The following is a 13,114-nucleotide window of genomic DNA, read 5'->3' as shown; positions in this document are numbered from 1 at the left end:
TGATAGTAACATCTGGAACGATGGAGTTAGCATGCATGCGCTTACCGGGAGAGACAACTGCTAACGGACTAGGCAAAACTTGTGAAGTCAATTCATGCCTAGATGTAAACGGTCTCGAGATGAAACAATGCGATGCACCAGTGTCAAAAAGAACTTTTGCAGGAATATCGTTAACAGGAAGGTTACCCATGATGACATCTGACGAGTCCTCTGCCTGAGCTACGTTCATCAAGTTGACCTTGGCGTGCTTGGGGTTATGCTTGACCACAGCTGTACTTGCCGATCTCACAGGAGGAGGAGGAGGGAGACGCCTCTGATTTAAGCATTTGTTGGCATAGTGACCCTACTGTTGGCACTTGTTGCACGTGACCTCTGAAAGAGGACGGTGGTACGGAGCACTCGATCTTGGAGCTTGAGACAAAGTCTTGTTCTGAAAGCCAGGGTTGGGTGGGTGGGAAGATCCACTGCCACCTTTGCTCTTCTGCTGATACGGCTGACGGAACGGAGGAGGAGGAAGCCAATACTTCTGCTGCTTGACCACTTGAGTAGAGGAAGAAGGAGTAGTGTCTCTGACTCGCTTCTTGGAAGCATCACATCTCAGTTGAGCAGCCTCTTGTTTCAATGCCATGTTGTAGAACTCATCGTACCTCAAGGGCTCAAAGAGAACAAGAGCTAGCTGGATTTCTTCTCTGAGACCACCCCTGAACTGGTATATCATGCTCTTCTCGTCAGGGACGTCCTGCTTAGCAAAGCGGGCGAGCTTCTGGAACAACTTGTTGTAGTCATAGACAGACAAAGAGCCTTGCTTTAGGTTGCGGAATTCCTCACGCTTGCTTTCAACCATGCTCTGGGGAATATGATGAGCTTTGAAATCTTGACGGAATTCATCCCAGGTAATCACACGGCCACCTCTGGAATCCTTGTACTATTGGAACCATTCTGCAGCTTGGTCTTTGAGTTGGAAGGAAGCAAACTTGACAAAGTCCTCAGGCCTGACGTTACTGCACTCAAAATGCTTGCACAAGTCCACAAGCCAATCGTCAGCATCAGTTGCCTCAACACAATTGCTGAATGTCTTTGGCCCGTTAGCAAGGAACTGGTTGATTGTAGCAAAGTGATTCTGATTGTTGCCTTGGTTGCCTTGGCTCGCTTGATTATGCTCTTGAAGAATTTGCATGATCAACTGCGTGTTTGCATTGGTTGCGACCATCACAGCTTGCCATGCCTCTGGAGGAGGTGGAGGTGGTGGCGGATTAGGATTCAGAGTCGTACGCGTTGGAGGAGCCATCCTGAAGAGGTTGACATCCATTAGCACGTTGATAGACAAATATTGAAGCTGAATCCAACGAAATGAAAATTGCAACATATAGTCTTCTCATCCGAACAAAATGAACGAATGCATTCCACTAGAAATGCTCACATATCCATAAATTGAGAAGCCACTTAGAATTTAGGTAGAGGAATAAATCAACAAGGTACGGATCAAGAACGAATACTCCGTAAGAAATCCCAATCTCAAACCAAATATCCGTGGAAGAAGAGCTAGAGCTACAAGAATTCCCACCTATGAAACTCCCGAACCTTTCCGATTATGCAATCAGGTGTTGGGATACAGGGGAAGCATAATATCTCACCCAAATCTAGCAAATCCTACATCCAGCTGTATCCATCCTTCAACCCATAACCGGGAAAAACTTCGGAAACCATCTACCTCAACCTTTGAAAAGCATATGTTATACAAGTTATGGAGATACTCCCGAACTCCCGCCCCAGTACTAGGTGGCGTCGAGGTTATCTCACCAACGAACTGCATAAAAGAGATTTTCGATGTCGGCGTACTAAACTCAGGTATTCCAGAACTACAACGATAAAATTGTGACGACAACACCTCGAAGCTCAACTCCCCGGGACACTGCCACAACCCCTAAAGACAGGAGGCACCAAGAACAATGTTCTCATCACAAAACCATCGGAACGATTCCAAGATACCCGCGTGATCCTAAATTTTTTTTTGTGAAATTTGAGAAGAGAATAGTCAAAACTCTACGTCAGGATGCCTTACCAGAGTGATGAGGAGACTGGGGAGTAAAAAGAATTCCTAAACTCTTTGATATATAATCCTAAATGACTCAAAACATTTTTCTAGACTCAACAACGGCTGCTAAAAACGATCAATCAGTGGGGGCTCCAAAGGTCGAGGAAGGCTCTGATTACCAACCTGTAATGCCCTCGATGCGGCTATAGCTCCTACGTGTCGAGGCACGACTTAGAGGCATAACCACATTGAAAGCAATGTCGCAAGTTAGGCAATCTTCACAACATCCCATGTAATATAGATAATGAAAGGGGAGAACATAGTTGGCTTACACTCGCCACGTCAATCAAAGTACATAAATAGCATTACATCATCCAAACACTCATGGCCCGACTACGGCGCCAAAATAAAAGACCAACCCAACATGTGACACGGTCCCGATCGCCCCAACTGGGCACCACTACTAATCATCAGGGAAAGAAACATAGTAACGGCGTGAGTCCTTCTCGAACTCCCACTTGAGCTCAAGCGCGTCATCTAGAATGGAGTCATCAGGCCCTGTATCTGGTTTGGAAGTAATCTGTGAGCCATAGGGACTCAGCAATCTCGCACCCTCGCGATCAAGACTATTTAAGCTAATGGGTAAGGCAAGGTAAATATGTGGAGCTGCAGCAAGCGACTAGCATATATGGTGGCTAACCTATTCGCAAAAGAGAGCGAGAAGAGGAGGCAAAGCGCGAACGAATAACTAGAGAACAACCTGCGCAAGCATTACTCCAACACCGTGTTCACTTCCCGGACTCCGCCGATAAGAGACCATCACGGCAACTCACACAGTTGATTCATTTTAATTAAGTTAAGGTTCAAGTTATCTACAACCGGACATTAACAAATTTCCATCTGCCCATAACCGCGGGCACGGCTTTCGAAAGTTCAAATCCCTGCAGGGGAGTCCAAACTTAGCCCATGACAAGCTCTCACGGTCAACGAAGGAATATACCTCCTCCCGAGACATTCCGATCAGACTCGGTATCCCGGTTCTATAAGACACTTCGACAAGTTAAAATCAATCCAGCAACACCGCCCGAATTAGCCGACAAATCCCGATAGGAGCTGCACATATCTCATTCTCAGGGCACACTCAGATGAGCAAGACGTCGGGTAGGTTAGTCCAGAGTTGCCCCTGGTAGCCCCGGACATCGCTCGGTTGGACCAACACTCAGAGGAGCACTGGCCCAGGGGTCTTAAAATAAGATGACCCTCGGGCTCCGGAAACCCAAGGGAAAAAGAGGCTAGGTGGCAAATGGTAAAACCAAGGTTGGTCATTGCTGGAAAAGCTTTAATCAAGGCGAACTATCAAGGGGTTCCCATTATAACCCAACCGCGTAAGGAACGCAAAATCCGGGAACATAACACCGATATGACGGAAACTAAGGCGGTAAGAGTGGAACAAAACACTAGGCAAAAGCTGAGCCTTCCACCCTTTACCAAGTATATAGATGCATTAAGATAACAAGGCAATATAATGATACCCCAACAAATAAATAATGTTCCAACAAGGAAGGGTCTCCAATCTTCACCTGCAACTAGCAACGCTATAAGAGGGCCTGAGCAAAGCGGTAACATAGCCAATCAACGGTTTGCTAGGACATGGTGGGTTAGAGGTTTGACATGACAATTTGGGAGGCATGATAAGAAAGTGGTAGGCATCGTAGCATAGACATAGCAAAGGAGTGAGCATCTAGCAAAGCAAAGATAGTAGTGATTTCGAGGGTATGATCATCTTGCCTGCAAAGTTGTCAGAGTTGACTGGATCCTCGAAAGCAAATTCAACGGGCTCCTCGTTAGCGAACTCGTCTCCCGGCTCTACCCAAACAAGACAAACAAGAAACAAGGGCACAATCAACCACGTGCAAAGCTCAAACTATATGATGCAAACATGGTATGCTATGCGGGATGCGATGTGTGATGCATATTCAAGATTTGACAAGGAATGAATGAACCTGGCCTCAACTTGCAAATCCAAGTGTGCCACTGGAAATATGAGATAAAATCGCTTGAAAACGATATAAAGATCACCGGAATCGGAGTTACGCTTTGGAAATGGCAAGTGATTTAAATATGACAACGGTCTGCGATTTACAGCAAGTAGCCATCTAAATGCAACAAGATGAACATGCTACAGCACTCAAACATGGCAACAAAATACATGGCAGGGATCCATTCATGATGCTTAACAAAAGATGAACACTGAGCTACGGCCAATTCATCCATTAATAGGTTCAAACAAGCATGGCAAAAATGCATTTGACAAACAGATTTCAGACTTAGTGAAATTAACACTTGTCTGGAATTTCAGATCAGATAGCACACTTTGGAGCATGAAAACTATATGCTACATGTAGTGAACATGGAAAAGTAAAGCATGGCGTGGAGCTACTCAAAGAGCTTAACAAATTTCGCTTAGTTACCTTGAGCCAAAAGGGATCAGAAAATACATTTGCAAGCATGTGAACATAGCAAAAACAAAAACAGATCACAGACTTAGTGAAAAACTGGAGCATGCAAATCAGATATCAAGTAGGCATGTTTACGAGCTCGATGCACTCACTACAGAGCATGTCATGACAATCTAAGCATACACCCATAAATAATACACATTATACAAGCTAGACATGGCAAGAACAATAACGTAGCATGCACGGATCAACTACAACATCCTCGGCAAAATCGCTAACAAGTAGACAATCTGCCCAGATTCACGAAATAGCAAAAGTAGAGCTCGATTGACTCAAGCTAGGTTGCTCCATAATTTCAAACAAAGACATGGATGGATAGAGCACTACAAGATTAACAAAACATCCTTACATATCATCCTCAAAAGAGGCATGGATCACTAGGAAACAACATGAACATATGGCATATTGAGATGAACCGATCAAGGACTTGGTGGAATTGCCAAGTCCCTGAAATCAGCCTTAACGAATGCACCACTTTGCAAGCTTGTGCTAGTCACCACACACATCACAAAAATACATGGGTTGCACCTATGGATAGATGGCAAAACATATAACAAAACACATGTAGAGCTCAGGGGCATATCATGCACACAATAATCATGGCAAAAATGACAAATAGCTAATTGGAGCAGCAGATCTGACAATTATCTCAAATAGCACTCTTCCAACAGAATTTTCGGGAATCAAGATGAACTCGAATCAAAATGATGCAATGAGATGAAATGATGTACTCTCTGAGGCGAACATTTTGATATGCTATATGCCCAAAATGGAGCTACGGAGAGAGAGTTACGACGCGATGAACAAGGGCAAAATATTTAGGGACTTAGGAAGAAATATGAGGTCAACCCTTAGGGTTTTTCAGATCTGGATCTGAGGTTGCGGGAACCGAGGACCGCCGGGATGCACTGTTCGCCGGAGCTGAGGAGGTTGACCGCCGGAGTGGACAAGGGCGGCCGGAGCGAGGGTGGCCGGAGCGGGGCGCTGCTCGCCGGAGACTTGGCCGGCGTGGAGGAGGAGCGGCGTCGGCGGCGAGGACTTGGGGAGGCGGCGGCCGGCGGCGGCGGGCGGTGGTGGCGAGGAGGCGCGGCGGCCTGCGACGAGCTCGGGCGGCGGAGGAAGCCGAGGAAGGCGAGGCGGCCGCACGGGATCTCAGGCGGCGCGAGGCGGCGGCGACCCGGGCCGGGAGGGCCCCGCCTGGGCCCGGCGGGCCGGAGCGCGGGTGGCGGCGCGGGGATGTGGGCGCGGCGTCTCAGCGAATGAGGAGGCGACACGTGGCTGCGGAGAGGGGCGGACACGTCCGCCACGGTGGAAGAAAATGTCTGGCGGCGGGGGGGAGAGTTAGGGTAGGTTTTGCACTGCGAATTTTTGGAGGGGGAGGTGTATATATAGGCATAGAGGGAGCTAGGAGAGTCCAAATGAGGTGCGGTTTTCGGCCACGCGATTGTGATCGAACGCTCTAGATGATGGAGAGGGTTTTGGTGGGTTTAGGGCCAACTTGGAGGGGTCTTGGGCTGCAACACACATGATGCCTTCTCGGTCCCTCGGTTAACCGTTGGAGCATCAAATGAAGTCCAAATGGTACGGAACTTGACAGGCGGTCTACCGGTAGTAAACCAAGGCCGCTTGGCAAGTCTCGGTCCAATCCAGAAATGTTTAATCCCCACACATGAAAGAAAGGTAGAAATGACCACCGGAGGAGAACGGAGCGCCGGAATGAAAAACGGACAACGGGGAAAATGCTCGGATGCATAAGATGAACGCGTATGCAAATGCAATGCACATGATGACATGATATGAGATGCATGACAACGATAACAACACACGAAGACAAAAACCCGAACCCGAGAAAATAAAATAAATTAACGCAGGAAACGGCAAGAGTTGGATTACATATTAGGTAAATCATATCCGGGGTGTTACAACCCTGCCAGAAACAACTCCTCATAGCCTGCCAGACCACCCCCTCCAGCCGGGTCCACGAACCCTTCGAACGAGGCTGGTGCTCATGCGGCAGAGGAGGTGCCGCTAGTCCTCGTTGCCGAGCCCCAGGCTACAACTTGGGCAAGGCACATTGTCCACTTCCTCCAAGCTAGAGAGCTTCTCGACGACCAAGATGAAACTGAAAAAGTAGCCCGGAGGGCCAGTATGTATCAGTTTGTCAATGACACTCTGTGCAGAAGGAGGCCCAATGGTGTGAAATTGAAATGTGTCTACCGGGAAGAAGGAAAGGAACTCCTGGCTTAGATTCACAGAGGAATGTGTGGCTCCCACATTGGATCAAGGGCATTAGTTGGGAAAGCAGTCCGGCAAGGATTCTATTAGCCCATAGCCCTCCAAGATGCGGTCGCGCTAGTCACGACATGTGAAGCATGCCAGTTCCACTCCAAGAAAACACACCTGCCTGCCCAAGCTCTACAAACAATCCCTCTATCATGGCCATTTTCGGTCCAGGGGCTCGATATCCTTGGCCCCTTCCCCCATGCAATCGAGGGCTTTCAATTCTTGTTCGTTGTTATCGACAAGTTTACAAACTGGCCGGAAGTGACTGTCATGAGAAAGGTGACTGCTCAGTTAGCTATCAAGTTCTTGAAAGAATTGGTGTGTCGTTTTGGAGTTCTGACAAGGATCATCACTGACAACGGCACCCAGTTCACGAGCCGCGCCTTCATGCAATATGTTCATGCCCTCAGATGCAAGATCTCATTTTCCTTTGTGGCACACCCCAAGAGCAATGGACAAGCTGAGAGGGCAAACACTAAAGTGTTGCGTGAACTCAAGACGAGAACTTTCGATACGCTGTAGAAGCACGGCCTGCAGTGGATCGAGGAGCTGTCGGTAGTTCTCTGGTCCCTCAGAACGACATCAAACCGAGCAACCGGGCAGACTCCCTTCTCCCTGGTCTATGGGGCAGAAGCAGATATCCCCATGGAACTCATTTACGGGCCGCCTCGAGTGCTTGCCTACGATGAAGTAGCGGAATATCGGGACCGGCGTGACGATGCTGTGCCACTCTAGGAGAACTGTCTCCAGGCTGCTACGTGTGCTGCACGCTACCAGCAAGACCTGCGTCGCTACCATAGCCGCAAGGTTCATGCCCGGTGTTTTGAGGAAGGTGACCTTGTCCTTAGGTGTGTTCTGTCCGTCAAGGGTACACATAATGTTCTTAGAAGGACTAGGTGCATCTACATTAGTTCTCTGAGAATCTTGCTCAATTCTCTTAGGATGGCCCTCAGGATACAAAGGTTCCTGAGTCATTTTACCACCTCTAGTCATAACTCTAACAACATTATCATTTTTCTTACTATTTAATTCATTGAGAAAATCATTCTGAGCTTTAAGTACTTGTTCTACTTGGGTGGTAACCATAGAAGCATGTTTACTAATAAGTTTAAGTTCACCTTTAACATTAGCCATATAATCACTCAAGTGTTCAATCATATAAGCATTGCATTTTAATTCCCTACCAAAATATGAATTGAAGTATTCTTGCTTAACCATAAAGTTACCAAACTCATCTAAGCATTGGCTAGCAAACTTAGTAAGAGGGGTTTTAGCTTTATCATATCTATAGAGAGAATTTACCTTTACTACCCGTGTCAGGTTATCAAGACCATGTGTTTATTCAATAGGTGATGGATTAAAACCATGTATTTCTTCAACAAGCGGTGAATTAAGACCATGTATTTCTTCAACGGGAGGTAAATTCTTAACATCTTCATCTTTTATACAGTTTCCTTCATAGATTTCTTTGCCTCTTGCATATCTTCAGGACTGAGAAATAGAATACCCCTTTTCTTCGGAGTTGGCTTAGGAGTTGGCTCATGAACTGTCCAATTATTTTCATTGGTCAACATATTATTCAATAGAATTTCAGCTTCATCTGGTGTTCTTTCCCTGAAAACACAACCAACACAACTATCCAGGTGGTCTCTGGAAGCATCAGTTAGTCCATTTTAAAAGATATCAAGTACTTCATTTTTCTTGAGAGGATGATCAGGCAAAGAATTAAATAATTAGAGAAGCCTCCCCCAAGCCTGTGGAAGACTCCCTTCTTTAATTTGCACAAAATTATATATTTCCCTTAAAGCAGCTTATTTCTTATGAGCAGGGAAATATTTAGCAGAGAAGTAATAAATCATATCCTGGGGACTACGCACATAACTAGGATCAAGAGAATTAAACCATATCTTAGCATCACCCTTTAATGAGAACGGAAATAATTTAAGGATATAATAATAGCGAGTTTTCTCATCATTAGTGAACAAGGTAGCTATAGCATTCAATTTAGTAAGATGTGCCACAACAGTTTCAGATTCATAGCCATAGAAAGGATCAGATTCAACCAAAGCAATTATATCAGGGTCGACAGAGAATTCATAATCCTTCTTAGTAACAAAGGTAGGTGAAGTAGCATAAGATGGATCGTATTTCATTCTAGCATTTAGAGTTTTTTGTTTCAGCTTAACTAATAATTTCATAAGATCACTCCTATCATTGCAAGCAAGAAAGTCTCTAGCAGTTTCTTCATCCATAACATAACCCTCAGGAACAACAGGCAATTCATACCTAGGGGAGAATCTTCATCATCACTTTCATCAATATTATCAATTTCAATAATTTCATTCTCTCTAGCCCTAGCAAGTTGTTCATCAAGAAATTCACCAAGTGGCACAGTAGTATCTAGCATAGAAGTAGTTTCATCATAAGTATCCTGCATAGCAGAAGTGGCATCATCAATAACATGCGACATATCAGAATTAATAGCAGAAGCAGGTTTAGGTGTCACAAGTTTACTCAAAACAGAAGGTGAATCAAGTGCAGAGCTAGATGGCAATTCCTTACCTCCCCTCGTAGTTGAGGGATAAATCTTGGTTCTTGGATCTTTCAAGTTCTTCATAATGACCAGCAGATATAAATCCCAAGTGACTCAAAGAATAGAGCTATGCTCCCCGGCAACGGCGCCAGAAAATAGTCTTGATAACCCACAAGTATAGGGGATCGCAACAGTTTTCGAGGGTAGAGTATTCAACCCAAATTTATTGATTCGACACAATGGGAGCCAAAGAATATTCTCAAGTATTAGCAGCTGAGTTTTCAATTCAACCACACCTGGAAACTTAATATTTGTAGCAAGGTATTTAGTAGCAAAGTAATATGATAGTAGTGGTAACGGCGGTAAAAGGTAACGGTAGCAAAAGTAATATTTTTGGTGTTTTATAGTGAGGATAACAATAGCAACGGAAAAGTAAATAAGCGAAGAACAATATACGGAAAGCTCGTAGGCAATTGATCGGTGATGGAGAATTATATCGGATTCAGTTCATCATGTAACAATCATAACATAGGGTGACACAGAACTAGCTCCAGTTCATCAATGTAATGTAGGCATGTATTCCGAATATAGTCATATGTGCTTATGGAAAAGAACTTGCATCACATCTTTTGACCTACCCTCCCGTGGCAGCAGGGTCCTATTGGAAACTAAGGGATATTAAGGTCTACTTTTAATAGAGTACCAGACCAAAGCATTAACACATAGTGAATACCTGAACTCCTCAAACTACGGTCATCATCGGGAGTGGTCCCGATTATTGCCACTTCGGGGTTACCGGATCATAACACATAGTAGCTGACTATAGACTTGCAAAATAGGATCAAGAACTCTCATATATTGATGAGAACATAATAGGTTCAGATCTGAAATCATGGCACTCGGGCCCTAGTGACATGCATTAAGCATATCAAAGTCATAGCAACATCAATCTCAGAACATAATGGATACTAGGGATCAAACCCTAACAAAACTAACTCGATTACATGATAAATCTCATCCAACCCATCACCATCCAACAAGCCTACGATGGAATTACTCACGCACGGCGGTGAGCATCATGAAATTAGTTATGGAGGATGGTTGATGATGACGATGGTGACGGATTCCCCTCTCCGAAGCCCCGAACGGACTCCAGATCATCCCTCCTGAGAGAGTTTAGGCTTGGTGGCGGCTCCATATCGTAAAATGCGATGAATCCTTCTCCCTGGTTTTTTTCTCCCTGAAAGTGAATATAGGGAGTCAAGGTTGAGGTCGGTGGAGCGTCAGGGGGCCCACGAGGCAGGGGGCGCGCCCCCACCCTCATGGACAGGTGGAGGCCCCCTTGACGTGGATCTTCCTTCCAATATTTATTATATATTCCAAAATAATTCTCCGTTGATTTTCAGGTCATTCCGAGAACTTTTATTTCTGCACAAAAATAACACCATGGCAATTCTGCTGAAAACAGCGTCAGTCCGGGTTAGTTCCATTCAAATCATGAATGTTAGAGTCCAAAACAAGGGCAAAAGTGTTTGGAAAAGTAGATATTACGGAGACGTATCAGGCCCTCGCCATGATGCTCTCCCACGCAACGCGCCTCCGTTACCTACCCCGCGCGATGCATGCAACATACGTGGCCGAGGGTAAGGGCATGGTGGGAAGAGTGAGTTGGCCGTTTCTACCCCATGCGTTAAAGTCATTCATGGGCCATTACTGGAGTGGCCCCACCACTATTGGCTTTACACGACGTGCGGAGAAATCGTAAACTGGCCCGGAACCAAAGCTAATGAAGAAGTGAAGAAAACTTCAAGAAACCAGCCTCTTCAGCAACCCTCGCCTGTGCACTTATTAGGCCCTACCCCGACGACAATCAGTAGCGCGTTCGGGGCAGGCTCGGGGGCTTCTATCAGTGCAACAAACCCTGGGTCTATTGCCCAGACTGTGCATAGGCACGGGAACAAGATTGAAGCACCAACCCAAGTCAGAGTGCAAGAAACCAAGAGATTCGAGGGACCAGCATGCAGATCAGAGAGACCAAGATCAAGCTAGAGAAGCAAGGTATCGTCAAGAGAGAAGACTCCCTTGCCAAGCAGGAGAGCCCGGCAAGGTGCGAGGCTACCCCTAGAAACAGACAACCAAAGCACCCCGGCAGGGCCTGCCGAGGCTCACGGAGGCACAACCACCTCACCAACCACTCTACCATGACCCACATCGTCGATCAGTGCGGTGTCAAGCCACAAAGTGATTAAGTGGTTGCCGTTCACCACATGGCAGCTGTTGCCTACAGGAGAAACCCACAGGTGACACCCGTCCTGTGACGTGTCAAGCGACCAGGCGCGGAGCTGGCAAGATAGCACGGCAAGCCTTGCTGGGCAACCAACGATGTGACATCGAGCAGTGCATTTAATGCGCCCTGTCAGCCCGTAGAGTTAGGTATGATAGCACTGCTCGCTGTCTTATCAGTGCATAATGACTACTTTGCCACTGTGGTAACCCCTTGATCTATAAAAGGAGGCCCATGGCAACCGTAGAAAGGGTTAGAAGGTTGGATAGCTCACACCCCCATATGCGCGTAGTCGTTGCTGCCTGAGGCAACCCTTGCCGGGCAAGTGTACTACGCACCACCACCACCACCTATCCACCATCAATCCACCAAAGAAGGAGTAGGGCTTTACACCTCACGGTGTTTCGGACCTAAGTAAAATTGCCTGTGTGATCTCTACCATGCTGCCCCACGCTTGTCTGCTCTTTGTGCAACGCGTTGCCCCCTGCCGAACCAGCAAGGGACCTCCTGGTCCCATAGTTGGCCCTGGTTTCCCGCGACAAATGGGTGTAAAGCAATACAATGTTCATTATGGGCCAGTTTCATCTTGGGCCTTTAATGGGCCCAGAGTTACAAAGGGCCTCCTATGGGCCGAAAGACGTCATGGGGCATACATGGGCCGGACGTTACAACGGGCTGGAATCATATTGGACGGACCAGATGACGCTACTGGGCCAAACTCTGGTAGGCCGTGAGGGGCCATGAGTTAGCGGCCTGTATATGGGCTATATGCGAATAGGACGTTAACAAGCTTTCCGTGGGCCGGCCCGCTACCTCTTGACCAAGTCAAATAGGCTGGCCTTTTCACTGGAATGGGCCTTTGTTGGGCCGTGCCACGTGTCGATGAATCATAGGCGCCCTCGGTCCAATGAGTGGATGACAACTGTCGCGGCGGTGAGACGACACGTGGTTCCTCTAGCCATTGAGAATTTTACATGTGGAAAATCCCCATTGGTCCAGGCTATTAATGGGTTATCGGATCCAAACCAGAACCCGATAACTTAACGACGACCCGTTATGATGGATGCCACGTGTCGGTTACCCTTGATGAAAGAACTTCTGTGACGCAAGATTTATCGTCATGGAAGTGGACACTTCCTGATGATAATTTGGGTAATGTCATGGAACACTTCAACGACAGCACAGGTATAACTATCTTGATTCTGTTATAAAATTGTCATGGATGTACATGCATGACAGAAAACATGACCTACTATGACAAACACGTATCATCAAGGAAGTGTACTTTTTTCTAGTGATAACTTCCTCTTACGGCCTTCAATTTTTTTATTTGTTTATAAACGTGCACTAATACAACTGCCATGTGAAAATTTGGAAAATTTCATGGGTCATTTGACATTTTAAAGACATTTAAGTCATTTTCTAGCCATTTAATTACTGTAATTCAAATTTGAACTACA

The sequence above is a fragment of the Triticum urartu genome, chromosome 3, assembly GCF_003073215.2.
Source record: "Triticum urartu cultivar G1812 chromosome 3, Tu2.1, whole genome shotgun sequence".
NCBI lineage: Eukaryota > Viridiplantae > Streptophyta > Magnoliopsida > Poales > Poaceae > Triticum > Triticum urartu.
Note: the sequence above shows the minus strand (reverse complement) of the source record.